This window comes from Caretta caretta, chromosome 3, assembly GCF_965140235.1.
Source record: "Caretta caretta isolate rCarCar2 chromosome 3, rCarCar1.hap1, whole genome shotgun sequence".
Taxonomy (NCBI): domain Eukaryota; kingdom Metazoa; phylum Chordata; order Testudines; family Cheloniidae; genus Caretta; species Caretta caretta.
Window position 1 is genome coordinate 117,930,461 of NC_134208.1, and position 13,798 is coordinate 117,944,258.

Sequence of the window (13,798 nt, forward strand, 5' to 3'; positions counted from 1 at the left end):
TTTCTTTAGGCAGTTTGGGACTTTGATGAGGTAATGCTTACTTGATTCTGAAGGGGAGGGTGGGACAAAGCCAAGAGGAAAGAAAGGACACGATAAAAGGGAGAGACTTTTTGCCATGCTCTCTCTCTCTCTTCCACCTACATCTACAGATACCACCACCACCAAGTGACTGAAATGCTGATCAAAGGGGAGAGCCTGACTGAAAAGCCAGCCTCTGGTGAGAAGCATCTAAGTTTTTAAGGACATTGAAAGTGTTAAGATCAGCTTAGAATGCATTTTGCTTTTATTTCATTTGACTAAATCTGACTTGTTATGCTTTGATTTATAATCACTTAAAATCTACCTTTATAGTTAATAAATCTGTTTGTTTGTTCTACCTGAAGCAGTGCATTTGGTTTGCAGTATGTCAGACTCCCCTTGGGAGAACAAGCCTGGTACATATCAATTTCTGTGTTAAATTGACAAACTCATATAAGCTTGCATTGTCCAGTGGGCATAACTGGACACTGCAAGACAGAGGTTCCCAGGGTTGTGCCTGGGACCGGAGATATTGGCTAGTGTCATATGCTTGCAGTTTACATGCCAGAGGCTGTGTGTGAACAGCCCAGGAGTGGGGGTTCTCACAGCAGAGCAGGGTAAAGCTGGCTCCCGGAGTCAAGGATTGGAGAGGCCTAACCGATCACTGGTCCAGACAACACGAGAGGGGAACATCACACCAACCCACTGCCACAGCCAGGAGCCCCCTCCAGCACCCTGAACTCCTCATTTCTGGCCCCATCCTGAATCCCTCACCCCAGCCCAGTGAAAATGAGTGAGTGAGGGTGGGAAGAGAGAGTGACAGAGGGAGGAGGGGTGGAGTGAGAGGGGCGGGGCCTTGGAGAAGGGACAGGGCTTCAGAGAAGGGACTGGGCAGGGCAATGGTGTTCGAATTTGTGCAAGAAGAAAGTTGGCAACCCTATTTTATGTAGTGAGATAACTGAAAACAATAGAAGCCACCACTTAAGGCAATGGGCCACATAAGACCTGAGGGGAAAAAAAAAAAACAAAGTAAACTAACAGGAGGTTCCCTGATTGCAAAGGCAGGGCTTTGGAGCTCAGATTTGTAGGATATGGGTCAGAGGCAGAGAAACTAGGAAGTAAGCCAGAAGAAAGTGATAGAAGCAGTAGTGAGAGGTACTCAGAGCAGCAAAAAAGAGACAAAGCTTCTTGGGTACAGAATTCACTAGAGAATTAGGCTTCAGGGATTTCTAAGCAAAAAAACTGGCTCCTATTGTTGATTTCTACAGTGTTCAGGGAAACAGGACTTTGTAAATAAAAGGGATTGCACCAAAAAAATATACCTGACTTTGAGCATCCTGTGTCATGACTAAATAGTTAAACTGGAAACCATCAAGAGAACCTGAATTTTAGCACTAGCTATCAGATCCCCTGTACAAGAATGAACTGCTTCATAAACATCTCCATCACAGACCAGAAGAGCTGGCCCAAGCAGTGGGGAGCACCCCCCCTACATTTCTGGGTCCACTGTGCCTGCCTGTGATACCCCACTAAGCATCAACTAGGGCAGTGAATTTCTACACTGCCTTAGCAAGCATCCCCTATCACAGGCTGTACCTTGAAGCACTGATTTACTCCTAAGACACTGGGATACTTATAGAATCTGCACCTGAGTTCAGCTCTTACAGAACAAAACTAATCCATCAACATTGAAACAGCACTTTAAGAACAAAGACAAATCCACATCCCTCAACCTTTGTGCCCTCCTTTGATTCAAGCCCACAGACCAGGAAAGATTGAAACATGAGAGTTGCCCTATTGACTGCAGAGCTCATCTGACATTACTTGAAGATCAGACTGCTAATACAACAGACTGATAGAAGAAGAATCAAAAGATGTTCCTCCCCTCTCAAAGCTGGCTGTCTAGCTTGAGAATTTCCTAGCACTGAAGGATACAGAGGCTGCTACACAGACTGAATCTGTGGCCATGACAGTCAGCAGGAGAAAGTGCCTGATGTAATTGTATCCCCCAAAGGAGTTCCTTCCATGCAGTTGTTACTTGCTATTTGCAGCTGTCACTTGCAGACAGCTTTAACCCCATATATTACACCAGAGCAAATATGGACTTTAATGAATCTGCAGTCTAAGGCTATATATCTGAAAACTAGTTTATGTAGGTATAATATCTATATAGAAACACATGTATCCCTCAACTGCAAACATTGAAAAGTCTGCAGAATAAAAGTTACAGATTTCCCAAACTTCATTTAGCATGATTGTATAGTTTACAACCTCTGTTGACTTCTCACAGATTTGGATCAACACAAATAATTTCAACATTTACCCAGCAAACTTTCCCCAAAAAAGGGAAACGTGTTACTCTTATGAAAACCAAAACGACACAAATATGGCATTTCTAGGATGTGGTGTTGTCACGTTACGGGGTGGCCAAAAAAAAATTAAGGATTTTTTTCCAAATGTGAAAATTTATGATTTTTCAAATTCTTATATGACTAGTGTTTGGTTTAATCACCCCTGCCCCAAGTGCCTACAACTACCCTCTGACCCCACCCCCACTCCTACCCTTACCCCACCTCCTCATGCAGTTCTCCTCTAAAAAGAGAATGACAGTGGAGCTAATTACAAACATATTAAGTTCAGTTTTGGCATGGTAAGAGACAAAATTGGACTTCTGATAGAAAACTATATGCAACTTTAACTGCCTCTCCAAAGGCATAAATTATGAATGTGAAAATGCGTCTCCACTACAAAAACTACTTATTGTGGCAGTACAGAATAGTATTCTAAAGCAACTGGGATGCTGGGTGTTTTCATTTGTATGTCAGCCAGGATATTCTTCCAGCTAACAGTTGTCTCATAATGGTGCGTGTATCTGAGTTCTGGGAATAAAACTGAAAGGTTTGAACATGTTTCTAGCTTCTACTCTGTGCATTTTTTAATCCTAGACTATGCAAAATTATATACATTTATAGTCATGATAACTTTTGCTGTAACTGGCTTTTCCATCTGCCAAAAACATTAAAATAGATGCTGTTAATCTCACACAAATCAGAGCCAAAATTTTAAAACCAAACCCTGGCTTCTTTCCAGGAACATCTATTTAAGTCCGAAGCTGATACTGGAATTAAGAGTAACATCAGATCAACCAGTCATGGGTCAACAATAAATATTGAGTGGTTATATACAGTGAATGACACCACCAACAAAAAGCTGCAATATTATCTATGGCGGGGGGAAAAGGGAGATGAACTGCTCTGTAAAAGGTTTTTGCAAAAGTGCTAAATCTCTGAACACTGTTAAACGCCTGCCTTAATTACACTACTTGCAATAACAGTGTGCGTGAAAAGAAATACTTTTGGAAATACTGTAAGTATAGCTAGAGTTTAATGTCTTTCAGACAAGCGATGGCTAAATGTAATATGTACCTGATTAGTTCTCTTATCATTTGTGATTGAGGGTGGATTTCTGACAAATCAGAGGAAATAAAATGGGACATGGGTCAAGGCTATTTTCAGACAGAGGAAGAGCGGTTTCACATCTCTAGCTGATTCCAACACCTTCATCCTGTATTTAGTAGGGTTTTTAAAGAAAGATAAGAAGAACTGGGAAACAGATGAACGGATACACTTCAATGGCAGCAAGAGCAGTTCCATTGTCAGGACTTCATTTCTTATTATGATTTATCATTACTATTTTATTTATTAAGCTGTCTTACATGTGAAACAGCAAGAGTGTGTTTGGCTCTCTACAAGTCACTATTGCCTTGATCTTGCAAAGTGCTGAACTCTCTAGCCCAATCCAGCGCAGCACTTAAGCATGAGCTTAACTTTCAGCTCTTGAATTGTCCCATTGGCTTAGTGGGACTATTTACATGCTCTACTTTAAGCACATGCTTGGATAACGCTAGCAAGAGCAGCGCTTTGCAGGCTCCAATTCAGCAGACCAGTCCTACTCAGCAAAGCTCTTAAGAACACGTGTGCTTCAAGTGAAGCATGTGCTTAAATACTGTTTCTCAAATGGGGCCAAAATGAAGTTACTCTCTGGTCTGAAGAGCTTATGTGCTAAAAGATAGAGGAGACAAGACATTCTGGGAAACCCAAAGGAGAAGGAAACTTGTAATTTTTGTTTATTTGTTTGATTATTGTTGGTTTACTTTTGAATATAATGGGGAAAGCAATCTTTAAGGCTGGACTTAGATACAGAGAGTGTGGTGAATTGGTATGGAAAAGGCATTCCATGCAGAAGAGCAATGTGGTAAAAAGCATAATATAGAGTGAGAGAAGGAGACAAATGGGACATTGAGACAGGTCCCATTGACAGCATGTAGCTGGTAAGAGAACATGATTAGATGAGATAAGAGATGTAGGTTGGAGTAGACTCACTTAGAGCCCTAAAGCAAAGAAGAGAAATTTAAATTTGATATGGTGGTCTACTAGAGGAGATAGACAACTCTCACATGCAGAACTGGGGACAGTATATTGAAAGAATAAAGAATTTAGGAAAAGGTTAAGAATGTGAGGTCAGGACACGGTGACCAAGATTGATGCAGGTTGCTTGGGAATTGATGCAGCCCACAGGGACTCTCCAAACATCATCCCCTAAAATCCACCATCCAACCCCAAGAAATATTGCACCTGGTTCCTGAAACCTCTAAGATACCCTTTAGCTCTGCATTTCCTCTCTGAATCTTAAAGCACTGAAAAAATAGAGCTCTGCTTCCACGCCTTCTGCAAACCAAACAGTGCCTCTGCCCGACGGTGATACTACAACAGGTGTCTGCAGATAATGTTGAAGGTAAACCTGCAGTTTCGACCTCACAAGCCACCGTGACTGAGACTCAGAGTGCACTGTAAGCTCTACCCAGACAGATGAGTGAAACAGAATGCAGAATTTCTGAAGTGGGAGATAATTTCAAAGAGAACAAATTACTGCTTATGAAGAACTGTAATGATACCAAATACAGATGCCTACCTCATTGATATGGCTGACCTTGCAGCGAACAATGACTAGCATTTCGTGGAAAGGGAATGCCTGAAAAATGCAAAGCAATTTGGGCGGACTTTTTAGAGGTCTAAGATATGTCACTTTCCCTCCCTCCCTTTATTCTAACTCTCTTATTTACTTTATGCATTATGATGATTCTGATATATTTGTTGTTAATGGAAAAATTTATAAAAAATTTAAATAAACAAAGAACATGAGTTGAATGGTAAACAGTATTAATATCAGCTACTGTGCATTTCCTATTGAGGAAATTATGGAAACAGGCAGTCGTCTTTTCAAATGAGAAATAGTTTGCTTTGTTTGTTGATGTGGTAGGGGAAAAGTACTGATTCTGGCTTGATCCTTCAAAACCTCGCTTGTGCAAGTTGTCCCAAGGAACTTAAATGTCATGAATGAATCTCAGTGGGCTCAATGTCATAATGTAATGAATAACGGCTTGCTTTATCAGGCCCTTTTCTGAGATCTTAGAGGGTTGGAAAAATATATTTGGCGGAAATTATATGTAATGAGGGAAAAGAGAGAAACTCTGCCTTCAGAAAAATGATTAATTTACATTATCATAGCACCCAGAAGCCCCATCATGGATCAGGACCCTATTATGCAAGGTGCTGTACAAACAACAAAATGAGAGTCACTGCCTCCAAAGAGTTATATGTCGTTAAGAGACCTGGTAGATAAGGTCCCATGGGATGAAAATCTAAGGGAAAAAGGAGTTCAGGAGAGCAGGCATTTTTTTCAAAGAGACAATATTAAAGGTTCAACCGCAAACTATTCTGATGGGAAGAAAAGATAGTCCTATTGGCCTCTTGCTATTCTCTTGCTATCAGGAGCTCCTTAATGACCTGAAAATCAAAACGTGTTTCTATTTGTTTGTAGAATTCCTGACAAATTGCTGTCAAGGTTCCCCCCCACACTCTGAACTCTAGGGTACAGATGTGGGGACCTGCATGAAAAACCTCCTAAGCTTATCTTTACCAGCTTAGGTCAAAACTTCCCCAAGGTACAAAATATTCCACCCGTCGTCCTTGGATTGGCCGCTACCACCACCAAACTAATACTGGTTACTGGGGAAGAGCTGTTTGGACGCGTCTTTCCCCCCAAAATACTTCCCAAAACCTTGCACCCCACTTCCTGGACAAGGTTTGGTAAAAAGCCTCACCAATTTGCCTAGGTGACTACAGACCCAGACCCTTGGATCTTAAGAACAATGAACAATCCTCCCAACACTTGCACTCCCCCTTTCCTGGGAAATGTTGGATAAAAAGTCTCACCAATTTGCATAGGTGACTACAGACCCAAACCCTTGGATCTGAGAACAATGAAAAAGCATTCCGTTTCTTACAAGAAGACTTTTAATAAAAATAGAAGTAAATAGAAATAAAGAAATCCCCCCTGTAAAATCAGGATGGTAGATATCTTACCGGGTAATTAGATTCAAAAACATAGAGAACCCCTCTAGGCAAAACCTTAAGTTACAAAAAAGATACACAGACAGAAATAGTTATTCTATTCAGCACAATTCTTTTCTCAGCCATTTAAAGAAATCATAATCTAACACATGCCTAGCTAGATTACTTACTAAAAGTTCTAAGACTCCATTCCTGGTCTACCCCCGGCAGAAACCCCAGCATATAGACACACAGACCCTTTGTTTCTCTCCCTCCTCCCAGCTTTTGAAAGTATCTTGTCTCCTCATTGGTCATTTTGGTCAGGTGCCAGCGAGGTTACCTTTAGCTTCTTAACCCTTTACAGGTGAGAGGAGCTTTCCCCTGGCCAGGAGGGATTTCAAAGGGGTTTACCCTTCCCTTTATATTTATGACAATTGCTTTGCTAAGGATGACTGCAAAAGAGTAGTACAAACACGAAGGGACAAAATCAGAAAGGCTAAGGCACAAAATAAGTTACACCTAGTGAGGGACATAAAGGCAGGGCCGGCTATAGGTTTTTTGCCACCCCAAGCAAAAAATTTGCCGCCCCTAACTCAGGTGGGTCTGGGGCTTGCAGGCGGCGCTGGAAGCGGAGGGAGTGACGTCACCTTCTCCCAGGGCCTGCAGGGGCTTTCCCCCCTTCCCTGCCCGGCCGCGCAGTGAAGCCCCAATATAAGGGGTGGCACAAGGCAGTGCAGCAGCCAATGCACAGATGAGGTGGCGCAGCCCCGGCTCCCCAGCAGGACTCGTCCTCTCCTCCCCAGGTAGCGGCTGGACCCTGGCAGCTCAGCATCCCAGGGCTGGAGCTTCCCCTTCCCACAGCAGCCAGGGGTGCGGCGCCCTCGCCCCCCCTAAGTGGCACAGCTCCAAGAGCGCAACTGCCCTGGAAAAAAAAGGCTGGCCAGAATGCCGCCCCTGGAAATGTGCAGCCCCAAGCACGTGCTTGCTTTGCTGGTGCCTAAAGTCGGTCCTGCATAAAGGCAATAAAAAAAGGTTCTGTAAATACATTAGGAGAAAGATGAAGGAAATTGTTGGTCTTTTTTCCAGTACCAAATATAGGGTGACTGGTTTATAATTCTCTGGGTCCTCTTGGTTCCCCTTTTTAAAGATAAGTACTATGTTTGTCCTTCATGAGTTCTCTAGTTCTCAGGGATCTCACCTGTTCTCCATGAGTTGTCAAAGATAATTGCTTCAGCTAGTCGCTTAATTATCATAGGGAGAATTTCATCAGGCCCTACCAACATGAATACCTCAAAATTTATTTAAATATTCTTTAACCTGTTCTTTCCCTATTTTGGCTTGAGTTCATTCCCCCTTGTTGTTAATGTTAGTTGTTAAAATTAACAAAAAGGAGAAAGGAACCGTGAGGATCTGGGGAATTACAGACCAGTCATCCTAAATTCTATACCTGGAAAGATAATGGAAGAAATTCTTAAGCTATCAATTTGTAAGCACCTAGAGTATAACAGGGTGATAAATAATGGAAACATGGATTTCTGAAGAACAAATCATGCCAAACCAGCCTCATTTTCTTCTTTGACAGGTTTACTGGCCTAGTAGATAAGAGGAAAGCTGTTGACATGCTGTATCTTTATTTTAGTAAGGCTTGTGACACAGTCTCACATGACACTCTCATAAGAAGACAAAGGAAATGTAGTCTAGATGAAATTACTAGCAGGTGGGTACAAAACTGGTAGAAAGAACATACTCATAGGACGGCAACTTATCTAATGGTATCCCACAAGAGTCTGTCTGGGGTTTAGTACCATTATGTATTTTCATTAGTGACTTAGATAAAGGAGTGGAGAGTGCGCTTGTAACATTTGCAGATGATCCTGAGCTGGGAGGGGTTGCTACCACTCTGAAGGACAGGATTAGAATTCAAATTGACAAATTGGAAAAATGATCTGAATTCAACAAGATGAAATTTAATAAAGACCAGTGCAAAGTACTACACTTAAGAAGAAAATAATCAAATACAAAATGGGGAATAACTGAATAGGCAGTAGTACTGCTGAAAAAGATCTGGAAGTTATAGGGGATCACAAATTGAATGAGAGTCAATAATGTGATGCAGTTGCGAAAAAGGCTAAAGTCATTCTGGTGTGCATTAACAGGAGTGCCATATGTAAAACACTCTATCCAGCATAGGTGAGGCCTCAGCTGGCATGCCACACTTTAAGAAAGCTGTGGACAAATTGGAGAGAGAGTCCAGAGGAGTGCAACAAAAATAATATGAGGTTTAGAAAACCTGACCTATAAAAAAAGGTTTAAAAAAACTGAGCATGTTTAGTCTTGAGAAAAGATTGAGGGGAACCTGATAAAAGTCTTGAAATATATTAAGAGCTGTTATAAAGAAGATGATGATCAATTGTTCTCCATGTCCACTAAAGGCAGGACAAGGAGTAATGGGCTTAATCTGCAGCAAGGGAGATTTAGGTTAAATATTAGGAAAAACTTTCTAACCATAAAGATAGTTGAGCATAGGAACAGGCTTCCAAGGGCGGTTGTGGAATCCCCATCATTGGAGGTTTTTAACAACTGGTTAGACAAACACGTATCCATGATGATCTAGGATTTGGGCCTTCTTCAGTGCAGGGGGCTGGATGGTATGATCTCTCAAGGTTCTTCCAGCCCTACAGTTCTATGAAAAAATAATGTTATGCTGGGTGCATCTTTACAGTAAAGATCCTTTTGAACTACACACAAGCCTATGCAAAAAGAAAAGGAGTACTTGTGGCACCTTAGAGACTAACAAATTTATTTGATGCTCAGATAAATTTGTTAGTCGCTAAGGTGCCACAAGTACTCCTTTTCTTTTTGCGAATACAGACTAACATGGCTGCTACTCTGACACAAGCCTATACTCTTCTAAAATACATTTTATAATGATAAATTAAATCCTACTTTTCCAAATAAGCTTCATGTTATAGCCAGAAGCACACAATTCTCTCTCTCTCTCCCCAAAACCGCCAAAATCTGGCTACAATGTGACAATGCTTCACTGACACAAATGAAACCTCAATCATTCCACTATACAAACATCTGTTTGACAGAAAGATAGATATAATCTTGTTAGTTTGAAATAGCAGAAATTAGCTCATTGAAAGAGAAAATGATTACAAAATCAATAGCTGCTGCTTTGAAAAATAAGTGTTTTGTACTATCTAGTAGTAGAAGACTATTATCTTCCGACATTTTCTATCCCTTTAATGATGTTTCATAAATACACAGAAACAAAAGATCAGGACTATTACAGTAAGTATGTATGTATATATCTATCGAACAACACTGGATAATACAACATTTATGTTAATGTCTTTATGTCTTCTGGATTTTTCCAGGAAGACATTTTTTAGGAAGAAAAATTATGTAAACATAGAACTAAGTTCTGGCATGTGCTAGGTGTGTGCGCTAGAAGAGGCACCGGCTACAATGGTCATTTTATGCTCCGCTGAAGCAGTGTTAGGCTGGGTGTTTTGTGCACGCTAATATACCTAGCAGTGCTCTCTTAGTGCACAGGGAACATGAGCAGACATGCAGCTGGAGGTATGGCCCAGGGCCTGGCCCCTCTGCACACCTGGCAGTGCCTGGAAGCAGAAACTAAGTGTAATGCACAATTATTTTTTTGGACATTTCTCAACAAGTGCCGCTGAGTGTGCTGCTCCCTGGCAGGCAGAATGACTCATGACGCTTTCACGCAGCTAATCCAGCTCCTCTATATCGCTTTCCCACTCACTGTGCCTCTGGCAACAAAAGCCAGAATCTAAGGGAAAAAAAAGTTGTTAGACTGTTACAAGACAGAATTATAATGAAGACATGAGTAGATTATAGAAATAATTAAAGGGAGATGATATTATGGGCCAGATCCCCAGTAGCTGTAAAGAAGCATGCCTTCAATGACAACAATGGAGCTAGGTCAATTTTCACCCATGGAAGATCTGACACTATGTAGAGTTTACAACACCAAGTGAGATAATGGGGAATGAATATGGATGTGTGTGTAAGAAATCCCAGTGGATCATAACTCAAGGTTCATGGTCCCAACAGCAGAAACTCCACCTAGAGGCACCCTGAACCCAGCTAGCATAATACCACAAGTGTAGGTGTGCCTGGAGGAGTGGGGGAAGGTTTCTGAAAAGAGCTATAGGCAGAGGATAGGGTAGAGTATGTGCTGATCAAGACGGTATGATCTAGCGGATAGAGCACTACGCAAGGAGTAAGAAAACTTAGGCCATGTCTACACTAGAGAGCTTACAGCAGCATTGCTGTACCAATGGGAGAGCTCTCCCATCAGCATAATTAAACCACCCCCAACAAGCAGCGATAGCTACATTGGCAAGAGAAGCTCTCCCACTGACATAGCGCTGTCCATACCGTTGCTTATGTCGGTGTAACTTATGTCGCTTAGGAGGGTGGTTTTTTTCACACCCCTGAGCGACATAAGTTATACCAACAAAAGTGATAGTGTAGACATAGCCTTAGGGCTTGTCTACAAAAACAATTAGTTTGTGGCCAGCTGGGGTGTGAATCTACCCTGCACTAGTCTGCCACAGACCAGCGGTCCATGTAGACTCCGCTGACATGCATTAACAGTTTGTTCATGCATTTTGATCTGGTTCTCTTTGAAACAACTAGATTAAAATGCATTAACAGTTTGTTAATGTACATCAACAGAGTCCACATTGATAGCTGGTCTGCAGCACATTAGTATAGGGTAGATTCAGACCCGGTGTGCCATGAACTAAATGTTCATGAAGACATACCTTGAGTGTGTATTCCCAGCTCTGCCATTCAACTGTTGTGTGACCCCAGGCAAATTACTTTGCTTTTCTGTTCCTCTGTTTCCTCTTTGGTGCAGTGGCTGTGTCTCACTGTATGATTGTACAGGACCTAGCACAAGGTGGCCCTGATTTTGGTGGAGTCTCATTGAAACCAGTTGTAATACTGCAACAATAGCAGTAGTGTTAATCTCTGTTGGTGACACTTCTATGGTATCTCAACCACAAATGAAAGCTTCCCTCCCCCACCAGAACCCATAGGCGAGGGAATGCCATTGCTGTCTCAATGAGTTGTAATTTGCTGCTCTCTGCAATAGTGGTGGTAAATTGTGCACCCCACTCCCACTCAATCTGCCTCTAGAAATATCTAGCTTTGTATCTGAGAATGAGAGACCCTGACTGCTGTTGCATCTTCTGTATTATATACTTGTCTGAGCATTTGCTTAGATTTCTATTTTGTGCTTGTGCTTTGCTCATGAACTCTAGTTGATGGTACAATGCTCTGGAAGGGTGCTTGCACTAAGGGAGGTCTATAAAATGAAGTGACTGACTAATTGAATGAGTTATTGGTAGTAATAATAATGAGTCATTGGGTGCTTTTTTCACCTCTTTCTCAAACCGGCTTCTCCAAACCAGAGAAAACCCTTATATATCAAAGAGTGCAACCCTACTTCAAGATTTCCAACTGCACAAATTAGTCACTAACGCAGCAATAACACTTCAGGTTCCCCCCAGTCTACCCTTCCACAATCAGCCACATCAAAGGGCAAACTTTTGTCTGCTGGTAGTGACCTGAGATCTCAAATCCCTTTTCTAATTATTGTGTCTGTTCTTCCTGACCTAAGAAGCATTGCAGGGAACTGGCAGACAGATTCTCAAGTCAAGCAGAATCTACAAGTTGGCTGCCAGCTGTTAGAATCGCAGTGCCAGCTTTTTAGCCTTTGTTTCCTTTGCATTAGGATTGGTGTTGACCTTTTAGGTTTTTGCAAATTTCAAGACTGAGAATTCTTAACCCGTATTAGTCATGTGTGAGTAAATTGTCTGAATAATAAATATCTCCACGTCAAACAGTGATGGTTTTCAATTAGCAAAAGAAATCCTTAACCTCTTCAAATTGGTTTTGATTAGTGCTACTGCACAACTTCACGTGGTATTGTAACCAAAGAGAATGCTTTTGCCAAGAGTAACTTTATGAAATGGTATATACACGTATGAAAAATTCTGCATATGATATGGAATAATAATGCTGTGCATTTCCACATCAACTGTCATCTGAGGAGCACAAAGCACTTTACAAATATTAATTAAACTACATAACATCCTTAGAAGGTAGATAAAGGATATACAGAGATCCCTAAACCACCATTTAAATGCAGCCACCTCTGGGGTGGAACAAGGCTTCTGCTTGACAGCACACAACAGCTTTAGTCCATGAAATGAAGAACAACATATCCAGTTGAAACCATGTGTGAGTGTGTGGAATATAATTACCTGTTTTGTGGTAGCAATAGTTTGTAGAGGCCTCAAACAGGACACCAGAGTTAACAATCTTATTTTTACATATGAGACCATGGAATCATTAATGACCATAAGTGCTTATCAGAAAGGCTCCATCTCCAGCAGCAGTGCCCTCTAAAATTGGGGTATTGGATTGGCATGAACTCTGATGGAAGAGGGTCAGCTACTGAAACGCCTACACCACTTATTGCAGAGCCATCACTGCTTCTTGGAGGCGTCACGTCTAAATACTGATTCAGCTCAACTCCTGATCTTGTGTGATCTAACAGGATCACAGCCCAAGGTGGCATGGCTACAGATAATATAGTGTAGAGAAAGTGTTTCCTGCTATCATTATTATTTGTTTGTATTGTAGTAGTGCACAGAGGCCCCCAATCAAAGGATCACAGCCCTTTGTGCTAGGCACTGTACACATATAACAAAAAGATAATATCTGTCTAAAAATTTTACAATCTAAATACATAAGATTACTCACTAGAAGCCTTCCCCAAGGTGAGAATAATGCATCTGATGCTGTTCTCACACACTGTAACTGCATTGCTTTCAACTGAGTTATTCTTTACTTACCCCAGCATAACTGAGCAGAATTAGGCCTTTCTGACTCAACCACATTAAATTCAGTCATGACAAAATGTGTTCCTTCATATTATATATGGTACATAAAGATGATGGCATCCGAGTACTGATTAATTACTGTTAGTCCAAGTCAGCTGCAAGTAGTAGCTTAGCAGAAGCAAGTATTCACTGGAGTAACACAAATGCTGCTAATCTCTCATTTCAATGACCACTCAGAGGCACTGAATTCATACAAAAAGAATTATAAAAAATAATCATGTGAATATGAGACCAGCCATGCTTTTTATCATTGCATCTCCTCCCCCGATATTCCCCATACTAGCTCTTTTACCCATCAGGCATAAATCCAGACACTTCGTGACTCTCCTAACTCTCTCAAGCAAAGACAAGTATCATACTCATGCACCAGAGGCCATAAACCTCCAGCAATCCCAGCTCAAAGAAGACCTAGACTACAAACATTTCATAATGAGC